The sequence below is a fragment of the Daphnia pulicaria genome, chromosome 7 (genome assembly GCF_021234035.1).
Source record: "Daphnia pulicaria isolate SC F1-1A chromosome 7, SC_F0-13Bv2, whole genome shotgun sequence".
Classification (NCBI taxonomy): Eukaryota; Metazoa; Arthropoda; class Branchiopoda; order Diplostraca; family Daphniidae; genus Daphnia; species Daphnia pulicaria.
The window spans coordinates 11,756,258-11,775,545 of NC_060919.1; the positions used below are offsets into that span (position 1 = coordinate 11,756,258).

A 19,288-nucleotide genomic window follows, 5' to 3' on the forward strand; every position below is an offset into this window, starting at 1 on the left:
TGGGTCGACGACGGCATCCTGGCAACAAAGACGCTAGAAAAGGCAACAGCCATCATCCAGCACCTGGAGCAGTACCTTGAGATGACCTCGAGACCAGCCGACATCTTCATCGGCCTCGAGATCACAAGGAACCGCGAAGAGAGGAAACTCTACATCTCTCAAGGCACCTACGTCCGTTTACTGCTGGAGAAATTCAGGATGACAGACTGTCATCCCCGTAACGTGCCAGCTGATCCCTGCTCTCGCCTCAGTGCCAGAGACCGCCCACAGAACAGTGGAAAACCTCCGCTCACAACGACACCTTACCGCGCTGCAGTCGGCGGCCTCATGTACGTAGCAAAGATGACACGCCCCGACGCCTTGTTCGCCGTCAACGCTTGCTCCCGGCAAAGTATCGACCCCGGAGTACCTCACTGGGAGGCAATCAAGTGGATCTTGGCCTATCTGGCAGGCACAATCGACTTTGGGATCTGCTACGGAGGGACAGGCATCACAAATCATCTTGTCGGCTACTCCGATTCTGATTTCGCAGGTTGCGAGGACACCCGGCGATACACCTCCGGTCTAATATTCATTTTGAATGGAGGCGCGATCTCTTGGACCTGTCATCTTCAGAAGCCGATCGCACTTTCAACCGCCGAAGCAGAATACTACGCAGCCGGACACGCCAGCAAAGAAATCGCGTGGCAAAGAAATCTGTTGGAGGAGATCGGATTTAAACAACAGGAGCCTACGCCTCTTCTTTGCGACAACAAAAGCGCCATCATGATGGTTCACAATCCGGTCTTCCACGCAAGGACGAAGCACATCGAGTTGAAGTACCACTACATTCGCAAGGAGTTTAAACAAAAGAACATCCGTCTTCTGTACGTCTCATCCGCAGACGAATTGGCCGACTTCCTCACGAAGCCCTTGAAGGTAGAAGCACTTCGACTGAACAGGGAACGCATCGGCGTCTGCAGCTTGCCTCGAAGCTAAAACAAAATTCAAATTTTCGTATTTTTTCTTTCTTATTATTCTCCTTACGTCTAACACTTCTCAATTCTTTCAAAATTAAACACCTTGATCAACACGCTCGGATTGAGGGGGAGTGTTAAGTTAACAATCCTCCGCTAGGGGGACTATCCTCGATTATGCACAACGACTCTCAATCGTTGTCATCGTCTTTCTGACGTTCTATTACGTGTGTGTGTCTTCTCTTTCTTATGGTGAACACTTTGTTCGTTCAGCATCCCACCTAGATTATTATCTTACAAGTGTTTCTGTATTCTGTGCTAGTGGACTGCGATCAAAGGTAATATGTTATATCAATCTACCCTCTTTACAATAAGAGATGGCAGCCCTCTTGATGTCAAGAGACGGCATGTTTCCTCAATGTTGAGATGGTAATAAACAAGATGAAAAGTAATGTCTATCCCTTGATCATAATCTAATAAAATCTCAGTAGGACCTATTTTAACAGATGGCGAGATCGTTGCAAGAAAGGCCAGTCAAGACTTTTTCCCACAGTGCAACCCTTTCTTTTAGAGTTGATGCATTGCGTTGCTGATGGATTAGGGTACTTGGTTATGATGAGTTTTTCTACAACAGTACATTATTACGCCAGGCTGTCGGAGGGTGCTGTACATGTTCGTTGCAAATCGTTATTTCTTCAAGTCATCGCCATTGCCACTTCAAAGTATGTCTGTTTGCATCCATCCCCAAATACATCCGAAGGACACTATATCTTGCAAACAGCCTACAATTAGATAACAACACTTTCGTACTGGCGAGCACAACCCCATCGAAGTAAAAACCATAATCGACGTAAACACCACAACCCTTTCTATCCTTTTCAAAACGAAGCACAGTTTAGTATTTTGCTCCGTCTAAATTTGGACTTGAATTTTTAAAAGAGGTAAAATGACATGAATGCCCCGAGTGAGGTTCGAACTCACGACCTCGAGATTATGAGACTCGCGCGCTGCCTACTGCGCTATCGAGGCGACCTTTGTCATTGAACGCTATAACAAAATGGAACCAAGTGTCTTTCTTTGAAACGCAAGTAAATCGAGCTTGCCACGAGTCGAACCTGGAATCTCCTGATCCGTAGTCAGGCGCGTTATTCATTGTGTCAAAAACCCACGTTAAACTACGAACATTACTAAATTTAAGGAATAACTATTTGTTTTGGACAGAAAGTGATCAGGTTTGAATCATGTCTTTACTAGTGAAGTCATGTTTTTAAGCCTTCAACATGAATTGGATTTATTATTACTGTTCATACGATTTTCAGTGAATTGTTGATAATGAGATTAAAACAGCCCGGTTAGCTCAGACGGTAGAGCGCGGGACTTTTAATCCTGAGGTCGAGGGTTCAAGTCCCTCATCGGGCGTGAAACGTAGGTTGTGTACTAGATATGTGGTGATGTTCGATACGGTATAATTATCCTGTAATTGGATGGTGCAGATAAACTGAGATAATCTGACTTTACATGAAAAACGTTAACAAGGAAAAAAATGCCGACGAGGTGACCGAGCGGTTAAGGTGATGGACTGCTAATCCATTGTGCATTGCACGCATGGCAAGGAGTAAAGGAGTTGGCACTCTTGTACAGCCTTATGGGACTACGAGGATGCCATGCTCGGTCCGCTTGGCCAAAATAACGCCCAAAAAATTGAATGAAAAACACCCCCTTTCTCAAGGCTTTAGAGCGGAACGCCAGATCCCTCGCCATCTGGTGGGATAGCCAATGGCAAGATCGGCAGGATGCCAAAACTAAATTTGTGTTTTCTTCAATGAGTACACAAATTTAGGTTTGGCATCCATGTGTGCGACATAAACCGGGATTTATGAAATTAAAAAAGAAAGATGGAACTTTGCTGTCAGGGGATTTTACAGTCCACTATTGTTAAACTATAATTTGCTATGATGTGAATTAAGCTTATGAGAAAATAAAGAAATGTTCTCTGCTTTAGTCACTAATTTATATTTTGGACATTTTTCGGTTTGCATGACGTTTAGCATTGCAAGATAGTCATAGATTTAGTTGCAAACAAATTTCTCATAATGCTCATCACATCCAACTCGTGGTAAATCTTGGGAGATTATCAAATTCATCACTTCTTCGAAAGACCCTTTGACAAGCACATTATCAGTTATGCAAAACGTAAATAGAGACGACTCGACCACGCTAATGAGGCGAAAGAAAGAATTAGAAGCAAGTTTGAGCTTCCCTTTACTTTTTGAAAGGGTGAGCTTCTCTTTGGTGAGAATTTCTGGCAACAAATCAAGATCCAGATTGATGCTGTCGATACAAGCTTGGCATTTCATGTTACGGTATTTGTAAACCATATACCCGCATACATGATAAAGAATATTTTCCGATAATGTGCCATTCCCAGATGTCGTTATGCCTTAAATTTAATAATGATATGAGTGTAATCCTTAGCAATAATTTGTGAAAATGTTTATACTTGTGTCATGCTGAGCTTCAAACATGATTGATCGAAGAAGACGATCTTTCACCTTTTTCTTTAACAGAAGAGCATCCTTCTTATTCTCATTATATGCTTTCATCAGGCCGTCTTTATAGGAAGTCAGGAGTCTCAATCTTTCTGCGTCGTCAACATTGGAACCAAGAATCCGCTTGGTAGGGTAATATAGGGATAGCATTCTGTAGAGTTGAAGAAATGAGGAACATGACGGTTTGTCATCTGAACCACCAGCTGTTCGTATTAATCCGAAGAAGCGCTTTTCAAAGAAAAAATTTTATTAAAATATGTAAATACAGTTAACCATATTTTGTTCTTTTGAAAAAATCCATATTTACCTCAAGACAGTCTTGATTGTATTTCCCTGTCATCACACTATCGAAACCGTTGTTCAATAGATATTCAGTGAGCTGAATTACGCTGACTAATGTTATTCGCAACATATTTATTGATGTTGGAGCGACGAAAGGCTGAACTTTGGTTTGCACCCAGGATTCTTCGGACGCATTCAGTTCCTTCAGCAACCGTTCAATAGGCTGATTCAAAAGAAAGAAATAAACCGTAAAAATAATTTTGTAAGAATAATGATGTTATTTATCACCTAAGATTACGAATGTCCCCTTTCACCCTTTCCCGCTATCCTTTGAATGAAATGAAAATGTGATCCTACTTGTTTTTGGCTTTTCCAGTTTTCCCTCGTAATTGCGGAGGATTCCGATCGACGGTTCATCGAATCAAACCCGTCATTGCATACTTGCAAGAATTCCTGTGTGGCTTCAGAATTTTCAAATTTGTCGTGGTATTCTTGTGAATTGCTATAGATTTTTAGAGCTTTTGCTACTGAATCTGATAGAACCTATTTGCACAACAAAGTCTTTATTAATAAACTAAAGTAAATTAAACTGTTAAAGATAACAATTACTTGGACAGCAGTGCTAACAGTCATCTTCTGAAAATTAGTCGGGTATATGTGATAACGCTTCAATCTACAAGCCGCTCGCAGCGACTCCGACATAGGATATTCAATATCAAACAAAGTTTTTAGGAAATTGAAATTTACGCGCTTGCCTGACATCTCCATATGAAAGTGTATAAATGGATTTATAAAAAGAAGTAAACAGGAGAATTGGATTTTTCATACCTGGACAACTTTATGGGTAAACCAATTATTCCGAATGCACTTGAAAACATGAGGTGGGTCCCATATGAAAAAAATTGGTCGCTCTGGGTCCATTGGATTCATAATGAAATTTTTAAAATGCTGATTATTTTTTCCTGAAAGCCCAAAAAGTCTCCACATGGTTTTGTTGGTTTGCGCTCCATCTCCAACAACAGCCATCACTTTCGCTCCTGCGTTTTCAAGTAGCACAATTCCCTCCCTAATAATTTTATGCAGTGCGGCACCTGGTACAGCATTTTTGGCAGAAAAAACCGCAATTGGCTGTACCCAAGACCCCACGAAAGGCCGGAACATGGGAACCAATGCGTGGTCAGCATAAGGTGTTTCATTTGTTGCTGAATCTTGAAATTGTTCGTCGTGGTTTTCTTGAGGAAGATCGCATAGGTGATCTGCGAATCCTTCAAACTGAAGAAGTGTTGCGTTGAAATATAAATCAGATGTAATGGAAATCTTATCGACCACTACGACACCTACAAATTTGGGATTTTCCATAAGAATGAATGTTTCCATAAGGTACCATTCCTAATATTAAGAAAAAAACATACCACAGCACTCTTTAAAGCCCTTTCCATTGAATTCGTTTGAAATAGACTTTAGAGAGAAGTCTTGGAAGCCAAATTTGCAAGTTAATCCTCGTATCAATCTCCGCACATGATATGGATCAGGAAGAGGCAGCATGTTACTTGTACGTAGATGTTCATAAGCGGAAGCGCTTTTAATATGAAGCAGCAAACATTCGAGTAAAAATTCAGGTCCGTACCGCATACCCTTCGAGCTTTTCTTCAGTAAAGCTTTGTGGAATATACTTTCCACCAGTATTTTATTCTGTATAATATTCAGAAATTTACTATATGATTAAGCTTATACGTTTCGTTTTTTTATATTTACCTTGGGGTGCAATTTGGAAATATATTTGTAAGCTGCCGTCCTTTCATCAATGGTTAACGTGTTCATCTTTTCGCACATATCTTTCGTCTCTGCATTTACTTTCTTATTGAAATATGAAGGAAATAGTCCCATTTATCTCCAATTGTTAAAGCTAGGAGCGAAACATGTTAAAGTCAATACCTTTAACCGTTGTTGAGTTTTTACGTTTTGGTTGCGGAGGATTTTTTTTTGTAGGCGTCTCTTTTTATGCGGGACTTCATTTCCTCATGAGACATAAATCGCAAATTCTTCCTACATTTGTTTTTTTGGCTACGTCTGCTTGCTTGCAATGTGATTTTCCTCATCCTCCCGCATGATGTGCAATAGGAACCCTTTCCTCTTGGGCCTCTGTGTATTAGGCCATCACATCTATAACAAAACAATGTTGATTATTTAGTTAATTATGACATACGTCGAAATTAAAACATTTAATGACTTACAAATTTGATCTCCACGTTTCAGCATTTTTATATCCATGTTTACTTGCCTGTAAAACTGATTGAAAATTTAGCCCTTTTAAACCTTGACAGAGCTTTGCTCTGTTGAATTCATCAAGTAGTTCCTGTAGGTGATGAAGGGATATGATATTTTTCACTGTTTTAAGCTCAACTCCACAAATTGAAAATGTCGCTTCGTGTTTTTCTAGGTCGACGTCGATACATTTTTTGATTACCATAGTGTTTTTGTCATCCCTAGCTACTGAAAAAATTGAGTAGATGTTATGTAAACTAGTTTCCCGATGCCATGTTGATGGGAAAACGAGTGACGCGGTATCAAGTTGATCAACAACTTCGTTCTGAAAATAAATGGGCGAATTGGTTGTGTAATCAACCATCGCATCAGTATTCGTTATTGTTTCTATTGAAGTCCTTGAATCTGCAAGATTCGAAATTTGAGGTTCACTCTGTTCCCAATATGATGCTGCGGGAAATGTGTGTGAGATGCCTTCGTTGTGGGATCCCGGATAAATAGGTTCGAAATCTAAATGAATCATTTGACTTGGAATCGGTCCATCGTCAACAACGTCAACATCAGCACCAGCACCAGCCTCCCCATTTACCATTTGAAAAGGCGATCCCACGTTGATGATATTATCTTGTATGAGCAGGGCATCGTCTTCAAACGGAGAAAATTTTGCTTTTTTGGCAGACGGCGCACACTCTTGAAATATAAATACAACATAAAAACGATAAAAGTAACTTGCATTTTCAAAATTTTTGGTTGAAAAAAGGTTATTTCCCCTGTAAGAGTAATCTCATAGTCGTTACACGTACCATTTTGAAGATGCAGGGTAGGAATGGCATCGGATTTTAATTTCCATCTCAATTTAGGAATGAATTCTTCAGAGCCGTCGGAGTGACGTAAAAACTCGCCTTTGATTATGGCATCATCTTCGAAGTGAAGTTCACAAACCTTACTTTTATCACTTAGCACTGTGTCTGATCGAGAAATAACATAATCCCACTTTACTCTTAATATCGGTTCTTTGGGAGCGAAAAAAAATCTTCTTTTCTCGATACAACTGTTAAGACCTGATTTACAGCCTGGAACGAAACAAACCGGCATTATTAAATTACTACCCACAATAAATTACAAAAACAAAACAAATGTAGTCGGCTTAATAAAAGTCACTTTTATTCATAGCCAGAGGCAATTATATTGTCTAATAATTAGTATTGCGCTGATTCATAAAATAACGAATTTCATTGATTAAAAAAATTTTTTTTTGGCGCAGTCCGCGTTGCCAGTATTTTGAGTAATTTTGAGCGGCATCAAAGTTTCAGTTCATACCCACCAGATAGCGAGGGATCTGGCGTTCCGCTCTAAAGCCTTGAGAAAGAGGGTGTTTTTCATTCAATTTTTTGGGCGTTTTTTGGCCAAGCGGACCGAGCATGGCATCCCTGTCTAGGTATGGAGTGCCAACTCCTTTACTCCTTGCGCATGGGTTCGAATCCCATCCTCGTCGAAAGGAGTAGTTAGGGATATTGGCAACTGTAACGCACTCCAATTGCTATGCAGTAATCAGGGGTTTCGGCATATCAATGTAGAAACTTAGTGTTCAAGCCACGGTATGATATTCATCAAGGTTCTATGGTGTAATGGTTAGCACTTCAGACTCTGACTCTGACAATCTGAGTTCAAATCTCAGTAGGACCTATTTTAACAGATGGCGAGATCGTTGCAAGAAAGGCCAGTCAAGACTTTTTCCCACAGTGCAACCCTTTCTTTTAGAGTTTATGCATTGCGTTGCTGATGGATTAGGGTACTTGGTTATGATGAGTTTTTCTGACTAAGTCATGTTTTTAAGCCTTTAACATGAATTGGATTTATTATTACTGTTCATACGATTTTCAGTGAATTGTTGATAAGGAGATTAAAACAGCCCGGTTAGCTCAGACGGTAGAGCGCGGGACTTTTAATCCTGAGGTCGAGGGTTCAAGTCCCTCATCGGGCGTGAAACGAAGGTTGTGTACTAGATATGTGGTGATGTTCGATACGGTATAATTATCCTGTAATTGGATGGTGCAGATAAACTGATATAATCTGACTTAACATGAAAAACGTTAGCAAGAAAATATGCCGACGAGGTGACCGAGCGGTTAAGGTGATGGACTGCTAATCCATTGTGCATTGCATGCATGGGTTCGAATCCCATCCTCGTCGAAAGGAATAGTTAAGGATATTGGCAACTGTAACGCACTCCAATTGCTATGCAGTAATCAGGGGTTTCGGCATATCAATGTAGAAACTTAGTGTTCAAGCCACGGTATGATATCCATCAAAGTTCGATGGTGTAATGGTTAGCACTTCAGACTCTGACTCTGACAATCTGAGTTCAAATCTCAGTAGGATCTATTTTAACAGATGGCGAGATCGTTGCAAGAAAGGCCAGTCAAGACTTTTTCCCACAGTGCAACCCTTTCATTTAGAGTTTATGCATTGCGTTGCTGATGGATTAGGGTACTTGGTTATGATGAGTTTTTCTACAACAGTACATTAATACGCCAGGCTGTCGGAGGGTGCTGTACATGTTCGTTGCAAATCGTTATTTCTTCAAGTCATCGCCATTGCCACTTCAAAGTATGTCTGTTTGCATCCATCCCCAAATACATCCGAAGGACACTATATCTTGCAAACAGCCTACAATTAGATAACAACACTTTCGTACTGGCGAGCACAACCCCATCGAAGTAAAAACCATAATCGACGTAAGCACCACAACCCTTTCTATCCTTTTCAAAACGAAGCACAGTTTAGTATTTTGCTCCGTCTAAATTTGGACTTGAATTTTTACAAGAGGTAAAATGACATAAATGCCCCGAGTGAGGTTCGAACTCACGACCTCGAGATTATGAGACTCGCGCGCTGCCTACTGCGCTATCGAGGCGACCACTGTTATTGAACGCTATAACCAAATGGAACCAAGTGTCTTCCTTGAAACGCAAGTAAATCGAGCTTGCCAGGAGTCGAACCTGGAATCTCCTGATACGTAGTCAGGCGCGTTATCCATTGCGCCACAAACCCACGTTAAACTACGAACATTACTAAATTTAAGAAATAACTATTTGTTTTCGACAGAAAGTGATCAGGTTTGAATCATGTCTTTACTAGTGAAGTCATGTTTTTAAGCCTTTAACATGAATTGGATTTATTATTACTGTTCATACGATTTTCAGTGAATTGTTGATAAGGAGAAGAAAACAGCCCGGTTAGCTCAGACGGTAGATCGCGGGACTTTAATCCTGAGGTCGAGTGTTCAAGTCCCTCATCGGGCGTGAAACGTAGGTTGTGTACTAGATATGTGGTGATGTTCGATACGGTATAATTATCCTGTAATTGGATGGTGCAGATAAACTGAGATAATCTGACTTTACATAAAAAACGTTAACAAGGAAAAATATGCCGACGAGGTGACCGAGCGGTTAAGGTGATGGACTGCTAATCCATTGTGCATTTCACGCATGGGTTCGAATCCCATCCTCGTCGAAAGGAGTAGTTAGGGATATTGGCAACTGTAACGCACTCCAATTGCTATGCAGTAATCAGGGGTTTCGGCATATCAATGTAGAAACTTAGTGTTCAAGCCACGGTAGGACATTTATCATGGTTCTATGGTGTAATGGTTAGCACTTCAGTCAGACTTCAGTGTCAGACTCTGACTCTGACAATCTGAGTTCAAATCTCAGTAGGACCTATTTTAACAGATGGCGAGATCGTTGCAAGAAAGGCCAGTCAAGACTTTTTACCACAGTGCAACCCTTTCATTTAGAGTTTATGCATTGCGTTGCTGATGGATTAGGGTACTTGGTTATGATGAGTTTTTCTACAACAGTACATTATTACGCCAGGCTGTCGGAGGGTGCTGTACATGTTCGTTGCAAATCGTTATTTCTTCAAGTCATCGCCATTGCCACTTCAAAGTATGTCTGTTTGCATCCATCCCCAAATACATCCGAAGGACACTATATCTTGCAAACAGCCTACAATTAGATAACAACACTTTCGTACTGGCGAGCACAACCCCATCGAAGTAAAAACCATAATCGACGTAAACACCACAACCCTTTCTATCCTTTTCAAAACGAAGCACAGTTTAGTATTTTGCTCCGTCTAAATTTGGACTTGAATTTTTACAAGAGGTAAAATGACATAAATGCCCCGAGTGAGGTTCGAACTCACGACCTCGAGATTATGAGACTCCCGCGCTGCCTACTGCGCTATCGAGGCGATCACTGTTATTGAACGCTATAACCAAATGGAACCAAGTGTCTTCCTTGAAACGCAAGTAAATCGAGCTTGCCAGGAGTCGAACCTGGAATCTCCTGATCCGAAGTCAGGCGCGTTATCAATTGCGCCACAAACCCACGTTAAACTACGAACATTACTAAATTTAAAAAATAACTATTTGTTTTCGACAGAAAGTGATCAGGTTTGAATCATGTCTTTACTAGTGAAGTCATGTTTTTAAGCCTTTAACATGAATTGGATTTATTATTACTGTTCATACGATTTTCAGTGAATTGTTGATAAGGAGAAGAAAACAGCCCGGTAAGCTCAGACGGTAGAGCGCGGGACTTTTAATCCTGAGGTCGAGGGTTCAAGTCCCTCATCGGGCGTGAAACGTAGGTTGTGTACTAGATATGTGGTGATGTTCGATACGGTATAATTATCCTGTAATTGGATGGTGCAGATGAACTGAGATAATCTGACTTTACATAAAAAACGTTAACAAGGAAAAATATGCCGACGAGGTGACCGAGCGGTTAAGGTGATGGACTGCTAATCCATTGTGCATTGCACGCATGGGTTCGAATCCCATCCTCGTCGAAAGGAGTAGTTAGGGATATTGGCAACTGTAACGCACTCCAATTGCTATGCAGTAATCAGGGGTTTCGGCATATCAATGTAGAAACTTAGTGTTCAAGCCACGGTAGGACATTTATCATGGTTCTATGGTGTAATGGTTAGCACTTCAGACTCTGACTCTGACAATCTGAGTTCAAATCTCAGTAGGACCTATTTTAACAGATGGCGAGATCGTTGCAAGAAAGGCCAGTCAAGACTTTTTCCCACAGTGCAACCCTTTCTTTTAGAGTTTATGCATTGCGTTGCTGATGGATTAGGGTACTTGGTTATGATGAGTTTTTCTACAACAGTACATTATTACGCCAGGCTGTCGGAGGGTGCTGTACATGTTCGTTGCAAATCGTTATTTCTTCAAGTCATCGCCATTGCCACTTCAAAGTATGTCTGTTTGCATCCATCCCCAAATACATCCGAAGGACACTATATCTTGCAAACAGCCTACAATTAGATAACAACACTTTCGTACTGGCGAGCACAACCCCATCGAAGTAAAAACCATAATCGACGTAAACACCACAACCCTTTCTATCCTTTTCAAAACGAAGCACAGTTTAGTATTTTGCTCCGTCTAAATTTGGACTTGAATTTTTACAAGAGGTAAAATGACATAAATGCCCCGAGTGAGGTTCGAACTCACGACCTCGAGATTATGAGACTCGCGCGCTGCCTACTGCGCTATCGAGGCGACCACTGTTATTGAACGCTTTAACCAAATGGAACCAAGTGTCTTCCTTGAAACGCAAGTAAATCGAGCTTGCCAGGAGTCGAACCTGGAATCTCCTGATCCGTAGTCAGGCGCGTTATCAATTGCGCCACAAACCCACGTTAAACTACGAACATTACTAAATTTAAGAAATAACTATTTGTTTTGGACAGAAAGTGATCAGGTTTGAATCATGTCTTTACTAGTGAAGTCATGTTTTTAAGCCTTTAACATGAATTGGATTTATTATTACTGTTCATACGATTTTCAGTGAATTGTTGATAAGGAGATTAAAACAGCCCGGTTAGCTCAGACGGTAGAGCGCGGGACTTTTAATCCTGAGGTCGAGGGTTCAAGTCCCTCATCGGGCGTGAAACGTAGGTTGTGTACTAGATATGTGGTGATGTTCGATACGGTATAATTATCCTGTAATTGGCTGGTGCTGATAAACTGAGATAATCTGACTTTACATGAAAAACGTTAGCAAGGAAAAAAATGCCGACGAGGTGACCGAGCGGTTAAGGTGATGGACTGCTAATCCATTGTGCATTGCACGCATGGGTTCGAATCCCATCCTCGTCGGTAGGAATAGTTAAGGATATTGGCAACTGTAACGCACTCCAATTGCTATGCAGTAATCAGGGGTTTCGGCATATCAATGTAGAAACTTAGTGTTCAAGCCACGGTATGATATTCATCAAGGTTCTATGGTGTAATGGTTAGCTCTTCAGACTCTGACTCTGACAATCTGAGTTCAAATCTCAGTAGGACCTATTTTAACAGATGGCGAGATCGTTGCAAGAAAGGCCAGTCAAGACTTTTTCCCACAGTGCAACCCTTTCATTTAGAGTTTATGCATTGCGTTGCTGATGGATTAGGGTACTTGGTTATGATGAGTTTTTCTATAACAGTACATTATTACGCCAGGCTGTCGGAGGGTGCTGTACATGTTCGTTGCAAATCGTTATTTCTTCAAGTCATCGCCATTTCCACTTCAAAGTATGTCTGTTTGCATCCATCCCCAAATACATCCGAAGGACACTATATCTTGCAAACAGCCTACAATTAGATAACAACACTTTCGTACTGGCGAGCACAACCCCATCGAAGTAAAAACCATAATCGACGTAAACACCACAACCCTTTCTATCCTTTTCAAAACGAAGCACAGTTTAGTATTTTGCTCCGTCTAAATTTGGACTTGAATTTTTACAAGAGGTAAAATGACATAAATGCCCCGAGTGAGGTTCGAACTCACGACCTCGAGATTATGAGACTCGCGCGCTGCCTACTGCGCTATCGAGGCGACCACTGTTATTGAACGCTATAACCAAATGGAACCAAGTGTCTTCCTTGAAACGCAAGTAAATCGAGCTTGCCAGGAGTCGAACCTGGAATCTCCTGATCCGTAGTCAGGCGCGTTATCCATTGCGCCACAAACCCACGTTAAACTACGAACATTACTAAATTTAAGAAACAGCTATTTGTTTTGGACAGAAAGTGATCAGGTTTGAATCATGTCTTTACTAGTGAAGTCATGTTTTTAAGCCTTTAACATGAATTGGATTTATTATTACTGTTCATACGATTTTCAGTGAATTGTTGATAAGCAGATTAAAACAGCCCGGTAAGCTCAGACGGTAGAGCGCGGGACTTTTAATCCTGAGGTCGAGGATTCAAGTCCCTCATCGGGCGTGAAACGTAGGTTGTGTACTAGATATGTGGTGATGTTCGATACGGTATAATTATCCTGTAATTGAATGGTGCAGATAAACTGATATAATCTGACTTTACATGAAAAACGTTAGCAAGAAAAAATGCCGACGAGGTGACCGAGCGGTTAAGGTGATGGACTGCTAATCCATTGTGCATTGCATGCATGGGTTCGAATCCCATCCTCGTCGAAAGGAATAGTTGAGGATATTTGCAACTGTAACGCACTCCAATTGCTATGCAGTAATCAGGGGTTTCGGCATATCAATGTAGAAACTTAGTGTTCAAGCCACGGTATGATATTCATCAAAGTTCGATGGTGTAATGGTTAGCACTTCAGACTCTGACTCTGACAATCTTAGTTCAAATCTCAGTAGGACCTATTTTAACAGATGGCGAGATTGTTGCAAGAAAGGCCAGTCAAGACTTTTTCCCACAGTGCAACCCTTTCATTTAGAGTTTATGCATTGCGTTGCTGATGGATTAGGGTACTTGGTTATGATGAGTTTTTCTACAACAGTACATTAATACGCCAGGCTGTCGGAGGGTGCTGTACATGTTCGTTGCAAATCGTTATTTCTTCAAGTCATCGCCATTGCCACTTCAAAGTATGTCTGTTTGCATCCATCCCCAAATACATCCGAAGGACACTATATCTTGCAAACAGCCTACAATTAGATAACAACACTTTCGTACTGGCGAGCACAACCCCATCGAAGTAAAAACCATAATCGACGTAAGCACCACAACCCTTTCTATCCTTTTCAAAACGAAGCACAGTTTAGTATTTTGCTCCGTCTAAATTTGGACTTGAATTTTTACAAGAGGTAAAATGACATAAATGCCCCGAGTGAGGTTCGAACTCACGACCTCGAGATTATGAGACTCGCGCGCTGCATACTGCGCTATCGAGGCGACCACTGTTATTGAACGCTATAACCAAATGGAACCAAGTGTCTTCCTTGAAACGCAAGTAAATCGAGCTTGCCAGGAGTCGAACCTGGAATCTCCTGATCCGTAGTCAGGCGCGTTATCCATTGCGCCACAAACCCACGTTAAACTACGAACATTACTAAATTTAAGAAATAACTATTTGTTTTCGACAGAAAGTGATCAGGTTTGAATCATGTCTTTACTAGTGAAATCATGTTTTTAAGCCTTTAACATGAATTGGATTTATTATTACTGTTCATACGATTTTCAGTGAATTGTTGATAAGGAGAAGAAAACAGCCCGGTTAGCTCAGACGGTAGATCGCGGGACTTTAATCCTGAGGTCGAGTGTTCAAGTCCCTCATCGGGCGTGAAACGTAGGTTGTGTACTAGATATGTGGTGATGTTCGATACGGTATAATTATCCTGTAATTGGATGGTGCAGATAAACTGAGATAATCTGACTTTACATAAAAAACGTTAACAAGGAAAAATATGCCGACGAGGTGACCGAGCGGTTAAGGTGATGGACTGCTAATCCATTGTGCATTGCACGCATGGGTTCGAATCCCATCCTCGTCGAAAGGAATAGTTAATGATATTGGCAACTGTAACGCACTCCAATTGCTATGCAGTAATCAGGGGTTTCGGCATATCAATGTAGAAACTTAGTGTTCAAGCCACGGTATGATATTCATCAAGGTTCTATGGTGTAATGGTTAGCACTTCAGACTCTGACTCTGACAATCTTAGTTCAAATCTCAGTAGGACCTATTTTAACAGATGGCGAGATTGTTGCAAGAAAGGCCAGTCAAGACTTTTTCCCACAGTGCAACCCTTTCATTTAGAGTTTATGCATTGCGTTGCTGATGGATTAGGGTACTTGGTTATGATGAGTTTTTCTACAACAGTACATTAATACGCCAGGCTGTCGGAGGGTGCTGTACATGTTCGTTGCAAATCGTTATTTCTTCAAGTCATCGCCATTGCCACTTCAAAGTATGTCTGTTTCCATCCATCCCCAAATACATCCGAAGGACACTATATCTTGCAAACAGCCTACAATTAGATAACAACACTTTCGTACTGGCGAGCACAACCCCATCGAAGTAAAAACCATAATCGACGTAAGCACCACAACCCTTTCTATCCTTTTCAAAACGAAGCACAGTTTAGTATTTTGCTCCGTCTAAATTTGGACTTGAATTTTTACAAGAGGTAAAATGACATAAATGCCCCGAGTGAGGTTCGAACTCACGACCTCGAGATTATGAGACTCGCGCGCTGCATACTGCGCTATCGAGGCGACCACTGTTATTGAACGCTATAACCAAATGGAACCAAGTGTCTTCCTTGAAACGCAAGTAAATCGAGCTTGCCAGGAGTCGAACCTGGAATCTCCTGATCCGTAGTCAGGCGCGTTATCCATTGCGCCACAAACCCACGTTAAACTACGAACATTACTAAATTTAAGAAATAACTATTTGTTTTCGACAGAAAGTGATCAGGTTTGAATCATGTCTTTACTAGTGAAATCATGTTTTTAAGCCTTTAACATGAATTGGATTTATTATTACTGTTCATACGATTTTCAGTGAATTGTTGATAAGGAGAAGAAAACAGCCCGGTTAGCTCAGACGGTAGATCGCGGGACTTTAATCCTGAGGTCGAGTGTTCAAGTCCCTCATCGGGCGTGAAACGTAGGTTGTGTACTAGATATGTGGTGATGTTCGATACGGTATAATTATCCTGTAATTGGATGGTGCAGATAAACTGAGATAATCTGACTTTACATAAAAAACGTTAACAAGGAAAAATATGCCGACGAGGTGACCGAGCGGTTAAGGTGATGGACTGCTAATCCATTGTGCATTGCACGCATGGGTTCGAATCCCATCCTCGTCGAAAGGAATAGTTAATGATATTGGCAACTGTAACGCACTCCAATTGCTATGCAGTAATCAGGGGTTTCGGCATATCAATGTAGAAACTTAGTGTTCAAGCCACGGTATGATATTCATCAAGGTTCTATGGTGTAATGGTTAGCACTTCAGACTCTGACTCTGACAATCTTAGTTCAAATCTCAGTAGGACCTATTTTAACAGATGGCGAGATTGTTGCAAGAAAGGCCAGTCAAGACTTTTTCCCACAGTGCAACCCTTTCATTTAGAGTTTATGCATTGCGTTGCTGATGGATTAGGGTACTTGGTTATGATGAGTTTTTCTACAACAGTACATTAATACGCCAGGCTGTCGGAGGGTGCTGTACATGTTCGTTGCAAATCGTTATTTCTTCAAGTCATCGCCATTGCCACTTCAAAGTATGTCTGTTTGCATCCATCCCCAAATACATCCGAAGGACACTATATCTTGCAAACAGCCTACAATTAGATAACAACACTTTCGTACTGGCGAGCACAACCCCATCGAAGTAAAAACCATAATCGACGTAAGCACCACAACCCTTTCTATCCTTTTCAAAACGAAGCACAGTTTAGTATTTTGCTCCGTCTAAATTTGGACTTGAATTTTTACAAGAGGTCAAATGACATAAATGCCCCGAGTGAGGTTCGAACTCACGACCTCGAGATTATGAGACTCGCGCGCTGCCTACTGCGCTATCGAGGCGACCACAGTTATTGAACGCTATAACCAAATGGAACCAAGTGTCTTCCTTGAAACGCAAGTAAATCGAGCTTGCCAGGAGTCGAACCTGGAATCTCCTGATCCGTAGTCAGGCGCGTTATCCATTGCGCCACAAACCCACGTTAAACTACGAACATTACTAAATTTAAGAAATAACTATTTGTTTTCGACAGAAAGTGATCAGGTTTGAATCATGTCTTTACTAGTGAAATCATGTTTTTAAGCCTTTAACATGAATTGGATTTATTATTACTGTTCATACGATTTTCAGTGAATTGTTGATAAGGAGAAGAAAACAGCCCGGTTAGCTCAGACGGTAGATCGCGGGACTTTAATCCTGAGGTCGAGTGTTCAAGTCCCTCATCGGGCGTGAAACGTAGGTTGTGTACTAGATATGTGGTGATGTTCGATACGGTATAATTATCCTGTAATTGGATGGTGCAGATAAACTGAGATAATCTGACTTTACATAAAAAACGTTAACAAGGAAAAATATGCCGACGAGGTGACCGAGCGGTTAAGGTGATGGACTGCTAATCCATTGTGCATTGCACGCATGGGTTCGAATCCCATCCTCGTCGAAAGGAATAGTTAATGATATTGGCAACTGTAACGCACTCCAATTGCTATGCAGTAATCAGGGGTTTCGGCATATCAATGTAGAAACTTAGTGTTCAAGCCACGGTATGATATTCATCAAGGTTCTATGGTGTAATGGTTAGCACTTCAGACTCTGACTCTGACAATCTGAGTTCAAATCTCAGTAGGACCTATTTTAACAGATGGCGAGATCGTTGCAAGAAAGGCCAGTCAAGACTTTTTCCCACAGTGCAACCCTTTCATTTAGAGTTTATGCATTGCGTTGCTGATGGATTAGGGTACTTGGTTATGATGAGTTTTTCTACAACAGTACATTATTACGCCAGGCTGTCGGAGGGTGCTGTACATGTTCGTTGCAAATCGTTATTTCTTCAAGTCATCGCCATTGCCACTTCAAAGTATGTCTGTTTGCATCCATCCCCAAATACATCCGAAGGACACTATATCTTGCAAACAGCCTACAATTAGATAACAACACTTTCGTACTGGCGAGCACAACCCCATCGAAGTAAAAACCATAATCGACGTAAACACCACAACCCTTTCTATCCTTTTCAAAACGAAGCACAGTTTAGTATTTTGCTCCGTCTAAATTTGGACTTGAATTTTTACAAGAGGTAAAATGACATAAATGCCCCGAGTGAGGTTCGAACTTACGACCTCGAGATTATGAGACTCGCGCGCTGCCTACTGCGCTATCGAGGCGACCACTGTTATTGAACGCTTTAACCAAATGGAACCAAGTGTCTTCCTTGAAACGCAAGTAAATCGAGCTTGCCAGGAGTCGAACCTGGAATCTCCTGATCCGTAGTCAGGCGCGTTATCAATTGCGCCACAAACCCACGTTAAACTACGAACATTACTAAATTTAAGAAATAACTATTTGTTTTCGACAGAAAGTGATCAGGTTTGAATCATGTCTTTACTAGTGAAATCATGTTTTTAAGCCTTTAACATGAATTGGATTTATTATTACTGTTCATACGATTTTCAGTGAATTGTTGATAAGGAGAAGAAAACAGCCCGGTTAGCTCAGACGGTAGATCGCGGGACTTTAATCCTGAGGTCGAGTGTTCAAGTCCCTCATCGGGCGTGAAACGTAGGTTGTGTACTAGATATGTGGTGATGTTCGATACGGTATAATTATCCTGTAATTGGATGGTGCAGATAAACTGAGATAATCTGACTTTACATAAAAAACGTTAACAAGGAAAAATATGCCGACGAGGTGACCGAGCGGTTAAGGTGATGGACTGCTAATCCATTGTGCATTGCACGCATGGGTTCGAATCCCATCATCGTCGAAAGGAATAGTTAATGATATTGGCAACTGTAACGCACTCCAATTGCTATGCAGTAATCAGGGGTTTCGGCATATCAATGTAGAAACTTAGTGTTCAAGCCACGGTATGATATTCATCAAGGTTCTATGGTGTAATGGTTAGCACTTCAGACTCTGACTCTGACAATCTTAGTTCAAATCTCAGTAGGACCTATTTTAACAGATGGCGAGATTGTTGCAAGAAAGGCCAGTCAAGACTTTTTCCCACAGTGCAACCCTTTCATTTAGAGTTTATGCATTGCGTTGCTGATGGATTAGGGTACTTGGTTATGATGAGTTTTTCTACAACAGTACATTAATACGCCAGGCTGTCGGAGGGTGCTGTACATGTTCGTTGCAAATCGTTATTTCTTCAAGTCATCGCCATTGCCACTTCAAAGTATGTCTGTTTGCATCCATCCCC

At 41.2% G+C, this 19,288-nt stretch overlaps 33 non-coding genes across 33 annotated transcripts; 16 read left to right on the top strand and 17 right to left on the bottom strand.

The window, feature by feature from the left end:
* Positions 1–1,912: 1,912 nt before the first annotated feature.
* On the bottom strand, positions 1,913–1,985 carry Trnam-cau. The gene has a single exon. It is a non-coding gene; the product is annotated as a tRNA-Met (tRNA).
* A 317-nt stretch (positions 1,986–2,302) lies between these two features.
* Trnak-uuu lies at positions 2,303–2,375 on the top strand. The gene has a single exon. It is a non-coding gene; the product is annotated as a tRNA-Lys (tRNA).
* A 5,291-nt stretch (positions 2,376–7,666) lies between these two features.
* Trnaq-cug lies at positions 7,667–7,738 on the top strand. Its single transcript has one exon. It is a non-coding gene; the product is annotated as a tRNA-Gln (tRNA).
* A 225-nt stretch (positions 7,739–7,963) lies between these two features.
* Positions 7,964–8,036, top strand: Trnak-uuu. Its single transcript has one exon. It is a non-coding gene; the product is annotated as a tRNA-Lys (tRNA).
* Positions 8,037–8,163: 127 nt separating this feature from the next.
* Positions 8,164–8,245, top strand: Trnas-gcu. The gene has a single exon. It is a non-coding gene; the product is annotated as a tRNA-Ser (tRNA).
* Positions 8,246–8,896: 651 nt separating this feature from the next.
* Trnam-cau lies at positions 8,897–8,969 on the bottom strand. The gene has a single exon. It is a non-coding gene; the product is annotated as a tRNA-Met (tRNA).
* A 64-nt stretch (positions 8,970–9,033) lies between these two features.
* On the bottom strand, positions 9,034–9,106 carry Trnar-acg. Its single transcript has one exon. It is a non-coding gene; the product is annotated as a tRNA-Arg (tRNA).
* Positions 9,107–9,486: 380 nt separating this feature from the next.
* Trnas-gcu lies at positions 9,487–9,568 on the top strand. The gene has a single exon. It is a non-coding gene; the product is annotated as a tRNA-Ser (tRNA).
* Positions 9,569–10,236: 668 nt separating this feature from the next.
* Positions 10,237–10,309, bottom strand: Trnam-cau. Its single transcript has one exon. It is a non-coding gene; the product is annotated as a tRNA-Met (tRNA).
* A 64-nt stretch (positions 10,310–10,373) lies between these two features.
* Trnar-ucg lies at positions 10,374–10,446 on the bottom strand. The gene has a single exon. It is a non-coding gene; the product is annotated as a tRNA-Arg (tRNA).
* A 381-nt stretch (positions 10,447–10,827) lies between these two features.
* Trnas-gcu lies at positions 10,828–10,909 on the top strand. The gene has a single exon. It is a non-coding gene; the product is annotated as a tRNA-Ser (tRNA).
* A 119-nt stretch (positions 10,910–11,028) lies between these two features.
* Positions 11,029–11,100, top strand: Trnaq-cug. The gene has a single exon. It is a non-coding gene; the product is annotated as a tRNA-Gln (tRNA).
* A 460-nt stretch (positions 11,101–11,560) lies between these two features.
* On the bottom strand, positions 11,561–11,633 carry Trnam-cau. The gene has a single exon. It is a non-coding gene; the product is annotated as a tRNA-Met (tRNA).
* A 64-nt stretch (positions 11,634–11,697) lies between these two features.
* On the bottom strand, positions 11,698–11,770 carry Trnar-acg. Its single transcript has one exon. It is a non-coding gene; the product is annotated as a tRNA-Arg (tRNA).
* A 179-nt stretch (positions 11,771–11,949) lies between these two features.
* On the top strand, positions 11,950–12,022 carry Trnak-uuu. Its single transcript has one exon. It is a non-coding gene; the product is annotated as a tRNA-Lys (tRNA).
* A 129-nt stretch (positions 12,023–12,151) lies between these two features.
* On the top strand, positions 12,152–12,233 carry Trnas-gcu. The gene has a single exon. It is a non-coding gene; the product is annotated as a tRNA-Ser (tRNA).
* Positions 12,234–12,352: 119 nt separating this feature from the next.
* Trnaq-cug lies at positions 12,353–12,424 on the top strand. The gene has a single exon. It is a non-coding gene; the product is annotated as a tRNA-Gln (tRNA).
* Positions 12,425–12,884: 460 nt separating this feature from the next.
* Trnam-cau lies at positions 12,885–12,957 on the bottom strand. Its single transcript has one exon. It is a non-coding gene; the product is annotated as a tRNA-Met (tRNA).
* A 64-nt stretch (positions 12,958–13,021) lies between these two features.
* Positions 13,022–13,094, bottom strand: Trnar-acg. Its single transcript has one exon. It is a non-coding gene; the product is annotated as a tRNA-Arg (tRNA).
* A 379-nt stretch (positions 13,095–13,473) lies between these two features.
* On the top strand, positions 13,474–13,555 carry Trnas-gcu. The gene has a single exon. It is a non-coding gene; the product is annotated as a tRNA-Ser (tRNA).
* A 651-nt stretch (positions 13,556–14,206) lies between these two features.
* Trnam-cau lies at positions 14,207–14,279 on the bottom strand. The gene has a single exon. It is a non-coding gene; the product is annotated as a tRNA-Met (tRNA).
* Positions 14,280–14,343: 64 nt separating this feature from the next.
* On the bottom strand, positions 14,344–14,416 carry Trnar-acg. Its single transcript has one exon. It is a non-coding gene; the product is annotated as a tRNA-Arg (tRNA).
* Positions 14,417–14,796: 380 nt separating this feature from the next.
* On the top strand, positions 14,797–14,878 carry Trnas-gcu. Its single transcript has one exon. It is a non-coding gene; the product is annotated as a tRNA-Ser (tRNA).
* A 651-nt stretch (positions 14,879–15,529) lies between these two features.
* Positions 15,530–15,602, bottom strand: Trnam-cau. Its single transcript has one exon. It is a non-coding gene; the product is annotated as a tRNA-Met (tRNA).
* A 64-nt stretch (positions 15,603–15,666) lies between these two features.
* Positions 15,667–15,739, bottom strand: Trnar-acg. Its single transcript has one exon. It is a non-coding gene; the product is annotated as a tRNA-Arg (tRNA).
* Positions 15,740–16,119: 380 nt separating this feature from the next.
* Trnas-gcu lies at positions 16,120–16,201 on the top strand. Its single transcript has one exon. It is a non-coding gene; the product is annotated as a tRNA-Ser (tRNA).
* Positions 16,202–16,852: 651 nt separating this feature from the next.
* Positions 16,853–16,925, bottom strand: Trnam-cau. Its single transcript has one exon. It is a non-coding gene; the product is annotated as a tRNA-Met (tRNA).
* A 64-nt stretch (positions 16,926–16,989) lies between these two features.
* Trnar-acg lies at positions 16,990–17,062 on the bottom strand. The gene has a single exon. It is a non-coding gene; the product is annotated as a tRNA-Arg (tRNA).
* A 380-nt stretch (positions 17,063–17,442) lies between these two features.
* Trnas-gcu lies at positions 17,443–17,524 on the top strand. The gene has a single exon. It is a non-coding gene; the product is annotated as a tRNA-Ser (tRNA).
* A 119-nt stretch (positions 17,525–17,643) lies between these two features.
* Trnaq-cug lies at positions 17,644–17,715 on the top strand. Its single transcript has one exon. It is a non-coding gene; the product is annotated as a tRNA-Gln (tRNA).
* Positions 17,716–18,175: 460 nt separating this feature from the next.
* Positions 18,176–18,248, bottom strand: Trnam-cau. Its single transcript has one exon. It is a non-coding gene; the product is annotated as a tRNA-Met (tRNA).
* A 64-nt stretch (positions 18,249–18,312) lies between these two features.
* Positions 18,313–18,385, bottom strand: Trnar-acg. The gene has a single exon. It is a non-coding gene; the product is annotated as a tRNA-Arg (tRNA).
* Positions 18,386–18,765: 380 nt separating this feature from the next.
* On the top strand, positions 18,766–18,847 carry Trnas-gcu. Its single transcript has one exon. It is a non-coding gene; the product is annotated as a tRNA-Ser (tRNA).
* Positions 18,848–19,288: the final 441 nt, after the last annotated feature.